Genomic DNA, 19586 nt, shown 5'->3' with positions numbered 1-19586 from the left:
CCCCCCCCCCCCCCTCGTAGTTGCCTCTCAGGTCCTAACAATTGGTATTAGAGCTTAGTCCTCTTTTTGCAGAAGTTTAATAGCTTGAGAAGATTATATGGCAACAAACTTTTTCTCAGAATTGAGACACATGTGAATTGCATTCGAAGAGACATATGGGATGTTACAAAGAATGGCTATGTTGGTCCTACACCGAATCAACCTAATCCACCAACATTGGGTAAGGATCAAGAGAATAATTGCAAAGCAAGAGAAGCACTTTTGAGCACATTGTCAGATCAACAATTCATGGGATTATCAGACCGATCTACTGCTAAAGCTATTTAGGATAAATTGGAGACATTAAATGAAGAAGATACTACTATCAAAATTGTAAAACTGGAATGCATCTAGGTCAGGTATGGAGATTTCAAAATGGAAGAATATGAAATAATTTTTTCTTTTATGGAAATGGTTAATGAAATTGTTTTGGGAATACAATGTTGTGGAGGATCCTTAAGTGAAGTTGAAATTATTTCTAAAGTTTAAGAGCTTTGCCACCAACATACAAAATGAAAGTAACTATTATTAATGAGTTGAGAACAATGCCTAATACATCAGTATCTAGAGATACCTTGGTTGGAAAACTTTCAACATTTGAGCTTAAGCAATTTCGTCCTATTAAAATAATTAAGACAGATTTCACCTTCAAAGCATCATCATCTGCACCATCTGCATCATCATCTAACAAATCTAATTGGAAAGCACTTTATGCAAGAGAACTTGAAGATATTAGAAGGGAAAATGAAGAACTTGAAGAACTTGAAGCACTATTTGCAAGGAAAATGCCTAGAGGTCCTATTGGAAGTAAGTAGGAAGGTAAAGCACCATTTAAATGTTTTAACTACAATAAAGTTGGTCATATGGCATCTAGGTGTTTTGATAGACATGCAAGATTGAAAGAAGAAGCTAAAAGAACATATAAGACTAACCCTAAATATCAGAGATACAAATTTAAGAAGAATAGAGACAAATCAAGTTACTATGTTGATGAAGGAGTTACTGATGATTATGATGAAGAACTGATAGACAATGGATGGGCTTTCATTGCAATAAAAGAAGATCAACTGGCACCTACTATTCCACCGGTAGAGAAGGCCCTAGTAGCTAAAATTGAAGAAAATGATGAATGGATTATAGATTCTAGTTGTTCACATCATATGACTAGTGATAAAAGTAAATTCTTATCTTTTCAGGAATATAGTGGAGGTCTAGTAAGATTTGGGGATGATAAAGCTTATTTGATCAAAGGCAAAGACACTATATCTTTTATGGTAAGCACAATACTAACAATGTTTATTATGTTGAAGGTTTGAAGCATAATATTTTGAGTGTTGGTCAATTAGTTAAAAAAAGATTTCAGTTACAATTCAAGAATGGTAAATGCAAAATCATGAATAGAACTTGTTTGGAGATTGCAACCGGTAATCAGACTAGAGGTAATATCTTTCATTTGAATAACAATGAAAATACATGATTGATTGCACATATTTATGAAAGTTGGTTATTGCATAAGAGACTTTGTCATGGAAATTTTCATTGCATTGTAAAGATCAGTTCAACTAAGGCAGTAATAGATTTACCTAAGATTGTGAAACCTCATAATCCGATATGTAAAGAATGTCAAATGGGAAAGAAAGACTCTTAAAATTATTTATGAGAAATCCAATAATGTTCTTGATTTAATCCATATTGACTTGTGTGGTCCAGCAAGAACAAGAAGTCTATAGGGAGATAGATACTTTATGCTAATCATTGATGATTATTATAGAATGTGTTGGGTTACTTTTCTCAGGGAGAAATCAGAAGTTTTTGGAAAATTCAAGTTATTCAAGGCAATGATAGAGAATGAAACAGGTAAGAAAATCAAATGTTTAAGATCAAATCAAGAAGGAGAATTTACATCTAAGGAGTTTAATACATTTTGTGAAGTGAATTGAATCAAAAGACAACTATCAGCACCCTAGACACCTCAGTAAAATGGAATTGTTGAAAGGAAGAACAAAACTATTCTGGATGTAGCTAGAAGCATGCTATTGGAAGAAAATCTACCTCATGTGTACTGGAGCGAAGCAGTGAATATTGCGGTTTACACTTTTAACAAAGTTCACATCAAAGGTGAAACTAGTAAGACCCCTGATGAACTATGGTTTGGTAATACTCCTACTCTTAAATACTTTAGAATATTTGGAAGCAAATGTTATATTAGGAGAGATGAGTATATTTGTAAATTTGATCCTAGAAATGATGAAGGAATATTTCTTGGTTATTCATCTAAAAGAAAGGAATGTAGATGTTTTAATAAAAGATTGCAGAAGATCATTGAGAGTGCTAATGTGAAGATAGATGAACACTTTAGAGGAAATTCAAGGTCTATAGATTCGGAACCGGTAGTTGAGATGATCATAAATGAACCTATATAGAGTGCACAGGCATAGACTGTGGATCCAATCACATCGGAATCATTAGAGAATTCCATGGTGACTGAAGAACAATAGGAAGTGAACAAACCGAGGTATGTAAGACTCAATCACTCTAAAAGTCATATAATTGAGAATAAGTATCAAGGAGTTATGACAAGAGGAAGACTAGCAAATGAAGAGGTATGTTTAATTTCTCAAATTGAACCAGCATCTATTATTGAGGCATGTGAAGATAAACATTGGATTAAACAAATGGAAGATACATTAGAACAAATTGAAAAGAATAATACATGGACATTGGTTCCCTGACCTAAAGAAAAAAATGTAATTGGAACTAAATGGGTATTCATAAATAAAATCAATGAAGATGGTAAGGTAATTAGAAACAAAGAAATATTAGTATGTAAAGGATATTCATAGAAAGAGGGAATTGATTATAATGAAACCTTTGCACCGGTAGTTAGAATTGAGGTAGTTAGATTATTTCTTGCATTTGCAGCACATAAGAACTATAAAGTATATTAGATGGATGTAAAATGTGTATTTCTGAATGGTGATCCTGAAGAGGAAGTTTACATTGAACAACCTAATAAATTTTCATTGACAAATAATGAAGATATGGTTTGCAGATTAAGGAAAGCCTTATATGGATTGAAGCAAGCTCCTAGAGCTTGGTATGCTAGATTGGACAAATATCTTTTGAAACTTGGTTACACTAAAGATAATATTGACAACAACTTATATTTCAAAGTGACTAATGATGACATCTTGGTTATTGAATTTTTTGTTGATGATATCATTTTTGGAGGAGAAGATGGATTGTGTAAAGAATTTGCAAATAAGATGCGGGAAGAATTTGAAATGTCTATGATTGGGGAGATAAAATTCTTTTTAGGATTGTAGATTTCACAAACTGATAAAGGTATATTCATCTGTCAAACAAAATACTTGAAGGAACTATTGAAGAAATTTGGTATGGAAAACTCTAAACTGATAAGTACTCCTATGACAACAACTAACAAATTGACATTGAAGGATGATTCAACTCCTGTTAATTTGACAAGATATAAATCTATGATTGGAGGTTTACTGTATTTGATAGAAACAAGACCTGATATAATGAATGTAGTATGTATTGTTTCAAAATTTCAGAGTAATCCTAAAGAAAATCATGAATCAGCAGTGAGAAGGATTTTTCGGTACCTACAAGGCACAACAAATCTTGGTTTATGGTATCCTAAAGATGAAAATTTCAATCTATGTGCATACACCAATGCAAATTGGACAAGAGATGTAGATGACAGAAAGAGCACCATTGGCAGACCATTCTTTCTTAGTAGCAGATTTATTTCATGGTTGAGTAAGAAACAGAGTTGTACATCATTATCAATAGCAGAATCAGAATATGTTACAGTAGCAACTAATTGTACTCAGCTATTATGGATTAAGCGAATGTTGAAGGACATAAAGGTATAATGCAAAGTACCTATAATCATTTATTATGATAATTTAGGAGCAATTGATATATCAAAGAATCGAGTATCTCACTCTAAGACTAAACATGTTTCTATCAAATATAATTTTTTGAAAGAGAATGTTGAAGCAAAAGAAGATTGGTTTCTGTGAATACTAAAGAGTAGATTGCGGATATCTTTGTATACACCTAAAAATGGTCTAAAGGTAATTAATTGAATAAGCAATTATTTAATTAATCTCCCTCCCCAATTTAATTGAATTCATCAACAATTTGATTAAATCCTACATTTTCATCTACTTATTAATAAATCTAATGATTTATTAAATAGGTTCATCTCAATAATCCCCTTTGATTAATTAATTCAAATTAATTAATTCAAACCCATCAAAATCATTCTTATAATCCCCTAATTAATTAAAACAAATCAAATCAATGAATTGTTGAGATTAATTAGCCTTTTCCTATTATTTGAATTTCTAAATTCAAATTCTCCTAACTTTAACCACCTAACCTAACCCATTTTACCTATCCCCATGTTCCCTTTCATCTAACATCTTCTAGAACCTTTGTGACACTTGTCAATAAGTGTTCCCTTTCATCCAACCTCTTCTAGATTCCTCTTGACACTTGTCACCATAGAGATGACAAATGTTCCCTTTAATCCAACCCCCTTTGCCAACCTCCTCCAATTTAACCATTGATATCTTCAGATCAATCTTGACCATTGATTCCTGCCACCTCACCCCTAGCCTTGGGAATTCCTATTAATAGACCCCATTTTGGAACACAAAGGGTCCCAATTCATATCATTTTTTATCATCTCATTTGCATTGTTATTATACGCATCTAGCTTATAGTTTATCATTTTTAGCAATGTTATCATGCTCAATTTTAGCTTAAATCTTAGCTTAATCATGCTAGATTAATCATGAACACATATAACTTAAACATGCTATACTTGCTAGATCATGCATCTTCATTCAAATCCTCCATCTAAGTGTAGTCAATTCACTAGAATTTGCATAACAAGATCTGAGAGAAAAATTCATACTCACATTTACTGGGAGGCAATAGATCGACTAGCTATGGTTTTTATCTTTCTTTGATTAAATCTTCTAACCATGCTTGTAATGATTTATTGAGTGTTTTGTGTTACAGATACAGGTATAACAGGTACACTACATAGATACACGATATTTTGGCACCCACCGTGGGGCTTGAGCCTCGCATATATCTTTCTAATATCCTATCTAGTTCTCACAAATGTAAATTTAATGCATTTGTAATCCAAATTCATGCCTGTCCTAACTCTTTTTTGTAGAATGATTGTCAAAGATACGCTTGTCAAAGATACGCTTGTCAAAGACCAAATTCAAAAAATATCAATGACTACTAATGGATCTATTGTGCAAGTTGCCTAAAAGAATTCAACAAAACTTTGTGTATTCCTTAATGTTTTTTTAGGCACACTTGATTTTGGCTAAAAATAAACAATCATGTATGTAGTGCTTTTTATGATAGGTGAGTATGCTCTCACCTTTCTTAGGTGATCAGAAAGCTAGACTCATCTTTTGCTTTCATTAGTGTATATCTTTAGCAAGCCTGCCCTCTCGAGGAGCTAAAAACTCTTAAAGCCATTATGACTGGTGAGAGGGGAACGACCTAAGTGGGAATGTCTAATGCCAAGTAATCCAACCCACTATAAAATAAATGTGATTTGATTAAAATCAAGTTAATGACAGTGCTCACGAATAGCTCTCCTCCATACCTTCAGGTATATCAAACCTTGGTTTTCAATGCTGGGAGACCTCTTAATTGAGTATTATACCCCGATGCATTGAACAGATCCCTTACTAATTCTAGTTAAAGTAGAAGCTACCTGATTCACCTCCAAAAGGGTGATAATCTTTATGCAAGAGAGATAGTAACTCTCCCAAGACACTTGCCATATCATGCCCCCATTAGCATTTGGAGTCGGATAATACGGTGTTGAGAATCCATTGCATGAGACTCAGTGGTCATATACTGATTACCTATTGGGTGTGTACCTAGGCTTGCAAGCAAAGGTTTTCTCTCCTCAGCCAATTTTCTTAGGGTTTAGCATGCTTGGAGTCATTTATCACATCATGTGTTTGTTGTGTATTCATCCCTAAATTGAAAATTCAGACATCTAAAACTGGAAAACATAAGCAAAACACAAAAATTCACTAATCAAAAGTCGGCAAAAACAAACATATTTTTCATCGTCCTGTTCTCTGTCATATGAGTTAGGTGATTTGTTGTACGAGTAATCTGTTTTGTTGTATGGTTCATGAAGTTTTTTCATATGAGTCTTTGCTTTTTCAAACAAAACTTATGATTTATCATCTAGTCTTGTATCTTTTGTCGTATGATTCATGAAGTATTGTCGTACGAGTCTCTATTTTTATCAGTCTAGAGCTGCCACTTTGCATGACTTTTTCAGGTCTATCATTCTTCTTGATCAATTTACAGTATTCATAAACATCTGTTATTTGTCACTTTGTGTTTAAATTGTCTTCTTGGTTTGCTTGGTCAAGTTATCATCTATCAAAATCAGACTCTAGAAGATAAACACCTCAAGATTTTCAAGTGCTCACTCTCAATAAGTTCAAGATCTAAACATATCAAAGTGTATTATCACCCTCTTTGATAAACTAATCACTCAAACATAGTTTCTCATCAGGATCAATCATCCTTTATCATGAAACTGAAATGTTTGGGCAGGATAATCTTGTCCCACATCGTAGGATATATCATTCCTACTGGACTTGGTTTTTATCAAATCATCATCATTGCACTCCCAAATCGAAGATCAAAAACCTTGTAAACTTTTAAACACTTGAATCATCTTTGTATGTCCTATCATTCTAGCATATCTACATTGACAGTTGATCACTTACCAAAACAACTTTTAGACAATCAAACCCCTGAAATGGATACTGAAATATTTGAAATAGCTAAAAATCATATCAACATGACCAACTATGTTAAAACCTCACAAGGATTCAAACACATCTCTGAAGAAAGGTGGCTCTTTTATGCAAATCTTAAAGAGATCCCTAAAGGATTTGGCTAAAGAAGATCACAATCACGCACCTATGTCTAGCAATGGCTCATCCCCCTATAAACAAATTGACGCTCCAAAGTCATCTATTCCTACACGTCTTGAAATCTTGCAAGAACCTTCCATATAATCCTCACTAAAAAATACACCTAAAGATGAAGTTCCCCAAGGGATATCCATAATTGCCATAAAACCTATTTCAAAGGATACTATTCAAAAATTACCTCCTTCATATCCAAGCATTAATTTATCGGAGCATCCCCATAACACTTCCTTGCAAATCGAAATCCTCATTCATAGAACGCTTTTTAAACGTGTCCTAATAGATGGGGGAGCTAGCTTAAACATTTTCTCTGAGTCTTGTCTGTGCTCTAGGATATGGTATTACCCCTCAGAGTGGGACCTTTACAAAAAGACACAGCATGCCAAGTTTTAGACTTGGATCTACCATACAACATACTCCTGGGGAGACCATGGATACAAGACATACAAACTATTCCATCAACATGTCATCAGTGCTTAAAACTTCCATACAATGGATAGAAAATCACAATATCAACATACTCAAATTCATTGCAGTGTTGTAATAATTTGAAAGCTCAAGAGGTTAGTGTTTCACATAACAAAGAGGCAGCATATTCAAGCACACAATCCAAAGAACAATCATTTGCATCAATTCTATCAAACATGGAAAAATAAATGTAGCTAGGAGAACAAGGGACTAGAGAATATTTGCTATCATCGAAAAACAAACAAGAGCAACTTGAAATTGAAAGGGAAGAAGAAGATGTAGAAGTCAATGTAGTTCATGCGTATGCAGAAAAAATGTTAGGTACTAGCCCGCTTGAATCAGAATCACATACGACTGACATGGACTTAACCGAGGATGATCAGGAGTTTCTTGTGCGAGGTCATTCTGATGAGAGTATCGTTCTAGACATGGAAATACATATTGAAAGCTCTGACATTGCTATCATTACCCCTAATATCTTTGACATAATCCAACATGAGAATACTTTATCTCTAATCTCTCCTGAACCTATGGAGTACGAAAATGAAGGGCATACTACCATTGATACATTACCGAATGACCAGGCCATATCCTTATATCTTAATGAAATCAAACCTATAACAACTTTCACCAGGGATTCCGCTAACATATCTTCATGTCAAGTGGGTGTTAAATCTCCTAGTCATAAAAATGAACATCAAGAAAACAATATCGAGTCTAATGATGAAAACCATTTATTGGCAACATTAGATCGGAAAAAAGTAAAACTAAAGGATGCATCTAATGGTGAAAACCTCCTTGAGCCACCAAAAGATGGGAGATGTAACACTTTACCTGAATTTTATCAAGATAAGTTATCTATTCTAATAGAACCAACAGAGGTAGTTATCATTGGCACAACTAATCTACATCCAGCAACTTCTCTATCAGAACTAGCAAGGCAAAAATATTTTGAACCCTTCAAAAGATGGCAAATCAACTTTACCTGTTCATATACAAACATTCCAAGGTTTGATCCATATCTTACAATACATCACCCAAATATCAGTCCAGAAGAAACCATCAGTAATGGAACACAACATGGATCAGGAGTAGGTATTCTATTCATTACACCACAAGCTCATACAATCCCAAAAGCATACAAATTAAGCTTTCCATGCACCAACAATATAGCAAAGTATGAAACTTTCGTTACAGATATCAAAATGGCTATAGAATGGAACATTGAACAACTTCAAGTCTTTGGAGACTCTTAGCTCATCATTAATCAAATTAATGATGATTATCAAACAAAAGATGAAAAATTGATGCCTTATAAAAAGATGCTTGATGATATCAAGAAGTAATTTGTAGAAATAACTTTCCAACATATTCCAAGAAATGACAACAAAGTAGTAGATGCCATGGCTGCACTTGCTTCTCTCCTTTAGACACAACAAAATCAACAATGTTATGAATTCATGGTGGAAGAATTGTTTTACCTTGCTCATAATTGTCCTTATTCCCAAACTATCTGTCACCTTGTTGGACATGATTCCTCCCTCTATGCCTAGACTTACACATATCTAAAAGGCAATACCCTACCCCCCAACTTATCAAAAAACCAAAACAGAAACTTTATTCGCCAATCCTCCCATTTTACTCTCGTCGTAGATACCCTATTTAAACGAGGTCTAGACGGTACTCTCTTACGATGTCTCGAATAAGAAGAATCTGAGAAGGCCTTACATGAAGTCCATAATGGCATTTGTGGCACTCATTCAAGTGGTCTTACCCTTTTGAAAAAACTCATACGCTTGGGCTATTATTGGCTGACTATGGAATGAGATTCTTTTCAAATAGCTAGAACATGCAAACAATGTCAGATCCACAAGAATTTGATTCACGCACCAGCAAAAGAAATTCATGCTTTAGCAACATCTTGGCCTTTCTGCCAATGGGGTCTTGATCTAGTAGGAAAGATAAATCCGTCTTCATCTAATGGTCACAAATTCATCCTGGTAGCTACAAAATATTTTACAAAATAGATTGAGGTCGTACCTCTCACAAACATCACAGGAAAACAAATTGTTGCATTTATCTTGAATTATATCATTTGTCGCTATAGAATACCAATGACCATTATCATTGATAATGGGTGACCATTCAAAAATCAAGATGTACAAGAGCTATGTGAAAAGTTCAAAATCCAGCATAGATTATCCACACCCTATTATCCATAGGGAAATGGGCAGGCAGAAGCATCTAACAAAACTATTCTGAAAATCCTCAGAAAGATAGTGAATGATGCTTGCAAAGATTGGCATATTCAACTAAACCCTGCTCTTTGGGCCTACCGTACTAGTATCCACACACCGACAGGTACCACACCTTTCTCACTTGTATATGAATCAGAAGCCATATTGCCAATCGAAGTAGAGATACATTCTTTATGTACGTCACTAAAAGGACTCATCCCAGATGAAGAACAAAGGGTATCTAGACTGCAAGAGTTAGAACTGATCCATGAACGAAGACAAAATCCCTTTGATCATCTAAAGGTATATCAGCAAAGAATGTGTTGGAGCTATAATCACAAGGTCAAACCAAGAATCTTTCAAGTGGGAGAACTAGTGCTGAAGGAAAATCCACGCAACTAGGCAGAGCGAGAAAAGAAAGGAAAATTTGAACCAAACTTGTTAGGTCCATTTGTGGTCACAGTAGTATTTAGATCAGGAGCATATCAGCTATCAACATAGAATGGGGATCAACTAGAGGAACCTATCAATAGCATGCATCTGAAAAAGTTTTATGTATGAAAAAGCAAAATAAATCAAAAACAGTGAAAAATCAAAAAAATTCAAAAACAGTGAAAAAGCAGAAAAATCAAAATAGTGAAAAATCAGAAAAATCAAAAACATTGAAAAAAAGCATTAAAAAAAAAATCAAATATGAGAAAAAGTGAAATAAAAATAGATGGTGAAAACTTGGAAAACAGACGCTATTTGTCTACTAGCTCTTCCATCTATTAGTTCATGCATCTTTCCACTTGCATCCATTTATTTTCCATCAACAATGACCATCATAAAGCCTTTGTACATACATAGACATCCCAGGTGGCTTCTTGCCATGGTTTGGATCATTGGATATATCATAACGACTTTTTTTTTAAGCTTGAGGCAAAATCATTTTGAGCTTAACCAAACAAGTAGAACAACAGTTAGACAACTCTTATCAAGCAAAAACTAAGACACATCCAACATTGAACACAAGATCAAACTATCAACAATCAAGCTATCACAAAATCTATCTAAGCACATCACACACTTTTCAGTGGATGATATATCTTTTGGATAATGATATTAACATGATTGTTCAAACTTTTCTATATTGATTTTCGCTATCATATTCTAAGTGACTCCAGGATGTCTTTGACTAGAGGAACAAGGAAGGAACATGATATTTTTCTTGTTTGTTGTCTAAAAATTAATCATTATTATGTGCAAATTTCTCTCAAGACATGATCATCAGAATATCACTGAAGACATTTCTGGTTTGTGTATTAAAATGATTAATATTGGCTATTTTATGCAAGCAACACTCAGGTTATCTCAGTTCAATTATACCTCGATGCTTGTGCTAACTAGCTATATCAAAATACAGGAAAGAAGTGCTCAGGTCATCATGGTTTAATTATACCATCGATGTTTGCACTCACTTCCCACATTTCAAAAGCTCAATGATGAAAAAAACACAAAATAATCCAGTGACTGGTCCAGTCGTAGCTTTGCATTCCACTGCATTTCATTTTCATTTTAGTTTGCATTTCATTCTTGCATGGGATCCCGCATGCTCCTTTTATCCAAGGTTAAATCTATCGCATGAATCATCAAAGTGTCATCGCAAGTGTATACGCAATCAAGTGAATAAATCACATCTCTTCAGGTATTGTTGACCCAATGAAAATCTTATACTATCTCTCTCAACAGAATCAACATCAACATATCCGAATATTTCTACAACTTGTTATCAACAAACTGTCAGTTCTTTATCTAATCAATCTTATTAAATCCAATCAATCAATCAAAACCAAATCGATTCTATCATGTCATATACAGGATGTATCCTTCCTGAAACTAGACGTTATAATCATGTCTTATATAGGATGTATCCTTCCTAAAACCAAATGCTCTGATCATGTCTTATACAGGATGAATCCTTCTTGAAACCAGACTGAATCTAATCAATCAAGATTTTTTAATCTTATCGATCTAGGCAATCAAGCTAATCGAAGAACTCGCATTTTCATCAAACACAGTTTCAGAAATCAAATCAAATATGTCAGCATATCAGTCTCGCAAAAAACTCCAAAGATCAATTTCTCAATTGATCTCCTGAGGGGGCATCATCATACCAGGATTTAGCAATCAAGAGATGGGGCATCCTATCAAACCAATATCATCATCAAATGAGATTATTCTTTGAATCAATGTGTCATCACACCTCACTTCAAAAAGGGGCAAAATGTATACACCTAAAAAATGGTCTGAAGATAATTAATTGAATAAGTAATTAATTAATTAATCTCCCTCCCCAATTTAATTGAATCCATCAACAATTTGATTAAATCCTACATTTTCATCTACTTATTAATAAATCTAAGGATTTATTAAATAGGTTCATCTCAATAATCCCCTTTGATTAATTAATTCAAACCCATCAAAATCATTCTTATAATCCCCTAATTAATTAAAAGAAATCAAATCAATGAGTTGTTGAGATTAATTAGCCTTTTCCTATTATTTGAATTTCTAAATTCAAATCCTCCTAACTTTAACTACCTAACCTAACCATTCCTAAACCTAACCCATTCTACCTACCCCCATGTTCCCTTTCATCTAACATCTTCTAGAACCTTTGTGACACTTGTCACTAAGTGTTCCCTTTCATCCAACCTCTTCTAGAATCCTCTTGACCCTTGTCACCATAGAGATGACAGATGTTCCCTTTAATCCAACCCCCTTTGCCAACCTCCTCTAGTTTAACCATTGATATCTTTAGATCAATCTTGATCATTGATTCCTACCACCTCACCCCTAGCCTTGGGAATTCCTATAAATAGACCCCATTTTGGAGCACAAAGGGTCCCAACTCATATCATTTTTTATCATCTCATTTGCATTGTTATTATAGGCATTTAGCTTATAGTTTATCATTTTTAGCAATGTTATCGTGCTCAATTTTAGCTTAAATCTTAGCTTAATCATGCTAGATCAATCATGAACTCATATAGATTAACCATGCTATTCTTGCTAGATCATTCATCTTCATTCAAATCCTCCATCTAAGTGTAGTCAAGTCACTAGAATTTGCATAACAAGATCTGAGAGCAAAATTCATACTCGCGTTTACTAGGAGGCAATAGATCGATTAGCTATGGTTTTTATCTTTCATTGATTAAATATTCTAACCATGCTTGTAATGATTTATTGAGTGTTTTGTGTTACAGATACAAGTATAACAGGTACACTACATAGATACACGACAATATTTACTAAGCCTTTGCCTAAGGAAACTTTTGAATATCTCAGAGAGCAGCTTGGGGCAAGACCCTCACCGGTAGAGACTTACACAGTTAAGATTGACATCAAACCAGCAAAAATTAACCAAAAAACCTTTTTCCAGCTTTGATGGAGGAGAGCTACTTCTCAGGGGGAGTAGTTGGTTATAACAATTGGTTATTGTAATTGGTTATATAAGTTGGTTGTATGTTCTAGTATTTGTATTGCTTTGACATTTGATGTCAAAGGGGGAGAGATATCTATGGAAAAACTTTGTATTTAGAGAACATTATTCTTTGGGGAGAGATTATTCATTGGGGGAGAGATATATACTCTCTGCACTTGGTTTTGATTTTTGGTATTGATCTATTCTGGAGATTGTTTGGTTTTTGGTTTTTGGCATTCTGTTTTGGCACTTGATATTTTTCCATCTTGTTTTGCCATCAATGCCAAAGAGGGAGATTGTTGGTATGATGGATGTGTTGTAATAGTTTTGTCATTGATGTCAACACTTATCCTTCTAGATCTCTTTGGTTATGTTGAACCAGCACATTGTTGTTCACCAGCATGTTCAGTGACTTATGCGCAGTCACCGATATATTATTCACCAGTAGGTTATATTATTCACCAGCATTGAGGATGAATTATTATCATCTGGAAATCACTTGGCTATATCGAAGACATGGTTTAGATACTTGGTATTGTTAGTTTGGTTATTGGTCTAATTGGGTTGACATATTTGTTGTTATCGACAAATTGGTCTAGGTTATGGACCAATATGCATTATCTATTCCAGATCAGCACGACACATTTTGGAGATGATTTATTATTGTTGTAAATAGATTAAGTAGATATGATACATCGCATCTTGACCTGTTTGTAATTGAATAAAACCCTAAATTTTTGTAATAAATGCTTCACCAACAACCCTACGGATGTTGGTTTCACAGTTATGTGTCGGGTTAACCTTCATCAATGATGAACAAAATTCTCTAGATCTCTTTCCAGATCTCCTTAGATCTCTTCTGGGGTTATATGCAAAATTTAGCAATGAATTTGCTAACCCCTTAGGCTTATGCTTCAGTTACTGATGGAATTTCCTGCCAATGGAGGAATGGCTTTTTCTACCTGTGGATTTGCCAGTATAGATCCATCTCCACTTGGTTTTTCATATTCTCTAACCCATCTCTTGATGTGATCTTTTTGTATTTCATCTAGCTTTTTCTTTCCTTTCTCATTATCTTTGTCATTATTAGCCGATTGAGTCTTGCTTCTGTAATACTTAGCAATATGACCTATTTTGTTGCATGCATAACATGTAAAATTGTTCTTTTGAATTGCTTTGACATATCCGATATCATTTCTTGACCTAAAATGATTAGAAAAATGTCCAAACTTTCCACATGCATGGCATTTAACATTCATTCTACAGTCTTTTGATCTATGACCATATTTCTTGCCATTTGTGCATTGACTAGGAATAGAATTGTAGTTTTGATTTGCCTTATTTCTACATTGTTTAGCCATATGCCCAAATTTATTGCAAACAAAATGTCTACCATTGAATTTATAAGAATTAGATTGCCTTACCAGTTTCCTCTATTCTAATGAGTTTTGTATACCAATTCTCTGATCTTCATTTGTAGTACCGGAGCTTTCACCTTGTATAAATCCAAGTCCTCTAGAACCACCAATCTGTCTTTGTATTTTCAACAAGTCATCCAACTATGTAGCATTGATCCTAAAATTTTGTTTAAACTCACTTGCAGTAGTCAGATCATCTCTTAGAGTAGTTATTTGTCTTTCAAGTTCTTGTTCATTGTTCTGGGAGTGTGCCAAATCAGTTCTCAACAGATTATTCTCATGAGTCAATCTGCCACATTCATCAAATTTGTTCTTCAGAGACATAACAAGATTATCTTCCTTCTTTCTATCCTCAATATCTTTTGATAACCTCATAGTCATATCTTGCATTTCATTCTTCATGAGCATGTTTGCTTGACTTAGTTTCTGGGCTTGTTCCTTAAGACCATTTTTCTCCTCATCAAGTGGTTGTTGCAAATGTTCTTTTCTCTTGGCTTGAGTAGATGATAACCTTTATTGTAGGATAAGAATGAATTCATTTGTAGAATTCAATTATTCTTGCAATTTCAAGTTCTTCATGCTTTCAGCATCATAATCCTCAAGAGCCATCTCAACTTGCTTCTCCATAGCCATGTTTAAATATTTCGGTTCCAGGATCTTTCTCAAGCTATTAAACTTCTTCTGAGGTACTGAGAGCTGATACCAATTGTTGGGATCCAAGAACACTAAGAGTGGGGGTGAATTAGTATTCTATCAGAATGAATAGTTTTTAAATTTCTAGACCTTGCATATATAAATCGATAAACAAATAAACATATAACAAGAAGCAAATAAACCATCCACATAAATGAAGGCCATAACACACATAATTTATACGTGGAAAACCTCAATGAGAAAAAACCACGGTGGGATTTGTGACCCACAATATCAATTCATTGGCCATATGAAAAGACATTACATATAATAGGGGCCTATACTTGCAGGAAGGCACACTGCCTAGAGAATATTGCTCATCACTAAAGAGCCTCACTAACCACAAGCTTTCTCCTAAAGTAAATTACTAAAAATGAACTCAAGAATGCATATGCTATGCCAAATAAAGTTTTGGTTCTGGTTCTCCTCTGTACCAATTCATAAACCCTGAACTACTACCGGTATCACTTCCCCTCCAAGAATGTTTTACAAGCTATCTATAGATCATTGCATGATATAACATTCGCATACAAAATGATCTCCATACATATATTTTGCATCATACAGTTCTTCTATATTCTTCTATATCCACACAAATCATTTTCACATATGTATCTCATGTATCTCTCCAAAATAACCTAGCAAATAGACCTATATACCTATTATAAATAGTATGCCTTATGTCGGCTTACAATACATTTACAAAAGATATTCGATGTCAGCCTTGACAATATTTATTAAAATATTTATTAAGTAAATTCTCCTTGATGTCGGCTTCCAATGAAGTAATGATGGTGTCGGTGTAGCCGTGAATGCTCCAAAGCCGGTATCTGCCAGTATATGCCTCCTAGTGTCATTTTATGACTTCCATCAGATCTTGTTGCCATGAAATAAAATGAATCCAATGAGTGTCAATTGCCAACAGTAACTGGTTCAACTCTTTGTTCCAATAAAGGTACTACTAGTTCATATATAATCATTTCCACTATCGGTTCCTTCTCATAAATTTTGATTTGACTTTTGCTCAGCTCATCTACTTTGACATTAGCACTCTCCACTATTTTCTACAATCTCTTGTTATAACATCTATATGATTTTCTTTCATTAGAATAACCAAGAAATATGCCTTCATGAGTTATAGGATCAAATTTCCCAATAGCATCATCTCTCCTGATATAACATTTACTACCAAAGATTCTAAAATACTTAACTATAAGTGTATTTCCAAACCATAATTCATAAAGTGTCTTACCAGTTTCTCCTTTGATATATACTCTGTTAAATTTATAAACCATTGTACTAACTTCTTCTCTCCAATAGATATGAGGTAGATTTGCTTCCATCATCATTGATCTAGAAGCATCCAAGATAGTTATGTTTTTCCTTTCAACAACTCCATTTTGTTGAGGTGTCCAGGGAGCAAAAAATTATCTTCTGATACCATGCTTGTCACAAAAGTTATTAAACTCACCGGATGTGAATTCTCCACCATGATCTGATCTCAAATATTTAATCTTCAATCCTATCCCAGTTTCCACTTTAGCCTTAAAGATTTTCAAATTTTCAAATGCTTCATATTTTTCTCTCAAAAAAGTAACCCACATCATTCTAGAATAATCATCATTGATTAGCATGAAATATCTATCACCATGAAAACTTTTAACTCTAGCAAGACCACATAAATCAGTGTGAATAAGATCAAGAACATCATTTGATTTATCTTGTATACTCCTAAAAGAGGTTTTGACCTATTTACCCATTTGACATTCTTTACATACTAGATTATAGGGATTCATAATCTTAGGTATATCTATAACAACCTTAGTTGAACTGATCTTCACAATGCAATCAAAATTTACATCACATAGTCTTTTATGCCATAACCAACTTTCATCAATCTGTGTAATCAAACATGTCTTCTCACTGGAGTTCAAATGAAATATGTTACCTTTTGTTTGTGTACCAATTGCAATCTCCAAGCCAGATCTGTTAATGATTTTGCATTTTCTATCCTTGAACTGTAATTGAAATCCCTTATCTACCAATTCTCCTACACTCAAAATATTATGCTTCAAGCCTTCAACATAATAAACATTGTCACTATTGTTTTTACCATCCAATGATATAGTTCCTTTTCCCTTTATCATGCATGCCTTGTCATCTCAAAATTTAACTAATCCACCATCAATTTCTTGCAAAGACAAAAACTTTCCTTTATCTCCATTCATATGATGTGAACAACCATTTTAAATTACCCATTCATTCTTATCCTCAATTTTAGTAGCAAGTGCCTTCTCCTCCAGTACATTCTCTTCCAGTGCCGAACATCTTCCTTGATACCCAATAATACCCATTCTTTTCCATTATCGGATCCACTAGCAGAGTCTTTTGTTAGTTCATCATCTGAATCAGTAATGCCTTCCTCATCCACTATGTAGCATAATTTTTTTTTCTTGAATCTAAACTTGTTCTGATTAGGCTTAAATGATTTCTTAACTCTTTCTTCAAATCTTAAATTCCTTTCAAGACATCTAGATGCAAAATGACCAATCTTATTACATGCAAAACATTTAAAAGTTTTCTTTCCTTCATGCTTACTTCCTACCGGTCCTTTCGGTACTCTTCTAACAAAAAGTGCTTGAATTTGCTCAAACTCTTCATCTTCTCTCTTCATATCTTCTAATCCTTTTGCATATAAAACTCTTCAATCTTGCTTGTCGATTGTAGATGTAGATGCATGAAAAATAGGTTCAATTTTCATAGCTCTAGAAGGTCCAAATTCCTCAAGCTCAAAAGCAGATAGTTTCCCAACCAAAGTATCTATGTTGACAAGTGTATTCACCATTCTTCTCAACTCATTAATAGCAGTAGCCTTCACTTTGTAAGTCAGTGGTAGGGCTCTAAGGACTTTAGAAATAATCTCATCTTCGCTCAGAGTTCCACCACAACATTGAACTCCCATAAAAATCTCATTTACTCTTTCCATGAATGTTGTAATCCTTTCATCTTCTTCCATCTTTAGATTTTCATATCTCACTCGGTAACCATCAAGCTAAGCAATCTTTATTATAGGGTCACCTTTATTAAGTGTCTTCAATTTATCCCATATAGCCTTTCCAGATGATTTGTCTGTTAATCCCATAATTTGTTGATCTGAAAGTGCACACAAGAGGGCTTCTCTTCCTCTACAATCATTCTCAAGCTCCTTATCCAAGTTTGTCAAAGGAGGATTTCTAGATCTCAGATTATAGGGTGTGACACCATTCTTTGTGATCTCCCAAATCTCCTGGCCAAGACATCTCAGATGAGTCTCCATCCGAATCTTCCATACTGTATAATTTGTTCCTTCAAGCCTCAGCATATCCCTTCGAAAAATAGCTCTAGAAGAACTAGATGACCTTGAACTATTAGTCACCATAGGATCTTTGTCAGGTGGTTAATATTTCAAAGAAAGGACCAAAGCTTTGATACCAATTATTAGACAGTTCAGATAACCGGAAGAGAACTGAGAGGGGGGGGTGAATCAGTTGTCACAGATTATCGAAATCATTATCAATTCAAAATAATAATATCAGAATAGAAGTTAATCCAATTAAGAATAAACAATAATCACAGAATAAAATCCATCGACATAACACCAATATTTGTACATTGAAAACCCGATAAATGGAAAAACCACGGTGGGAAGCCTACCCATAGTCAAAGAATACTTCTACAGTAAGTATGTGAATTTACAATGAAGGGGCCCGCACTTGCAAGAAGGCCAACAACCTAGAGAACACTTCTCTTCACAAAAAGAGTCTCATTGACTACATACAAATCCAAACTACAATCTGGAGAAGTGTTGAACTACAAAAGATAGCATCTCCTATACCTGAGTAGAGTTCTGGTTAAGATCAATACCGGAGGACCAAATCCACTTACAAACCCAATTCGATCTCCATTGATCAACCAACTCCTGTGTCTAAATGATATTATAATATTCACACACTACATTCCTTGACCATGACCTCTTACAATAACCATGATGATCTACAATGAGATCTTACATCTTATTTATACAAACCCTCAACCATAAATAGTCAGGTCAGCTACAAGATAATAAACCAATTACATTATTACAAACCATGTTGACCTTAGACTAAAACAAATAATATCCAACACATAATACATCCTGGAAATACAACAACAATTATTCTCCATACATTACATTAATATCGGTCCATAACCTAGA

This window comes from Cryptomeria japonica, chromosome 11, assembly GCF_030272615.1.
Source record: "Cryptomeria japonica chromosome 11, Sugi_1.0, whole genome shotgun sequence".
Classification (NCBI taxonomy): domain Eukaryota; kingdom Viridiplantae; phylum Streptophyta; class Pinopsida; order Cupressales; family Cupressaceae; genus Cryptomeria; species Cryptomeria japonica.
This window is presented reverse-complemented; position numbering follows the sequence as displayed.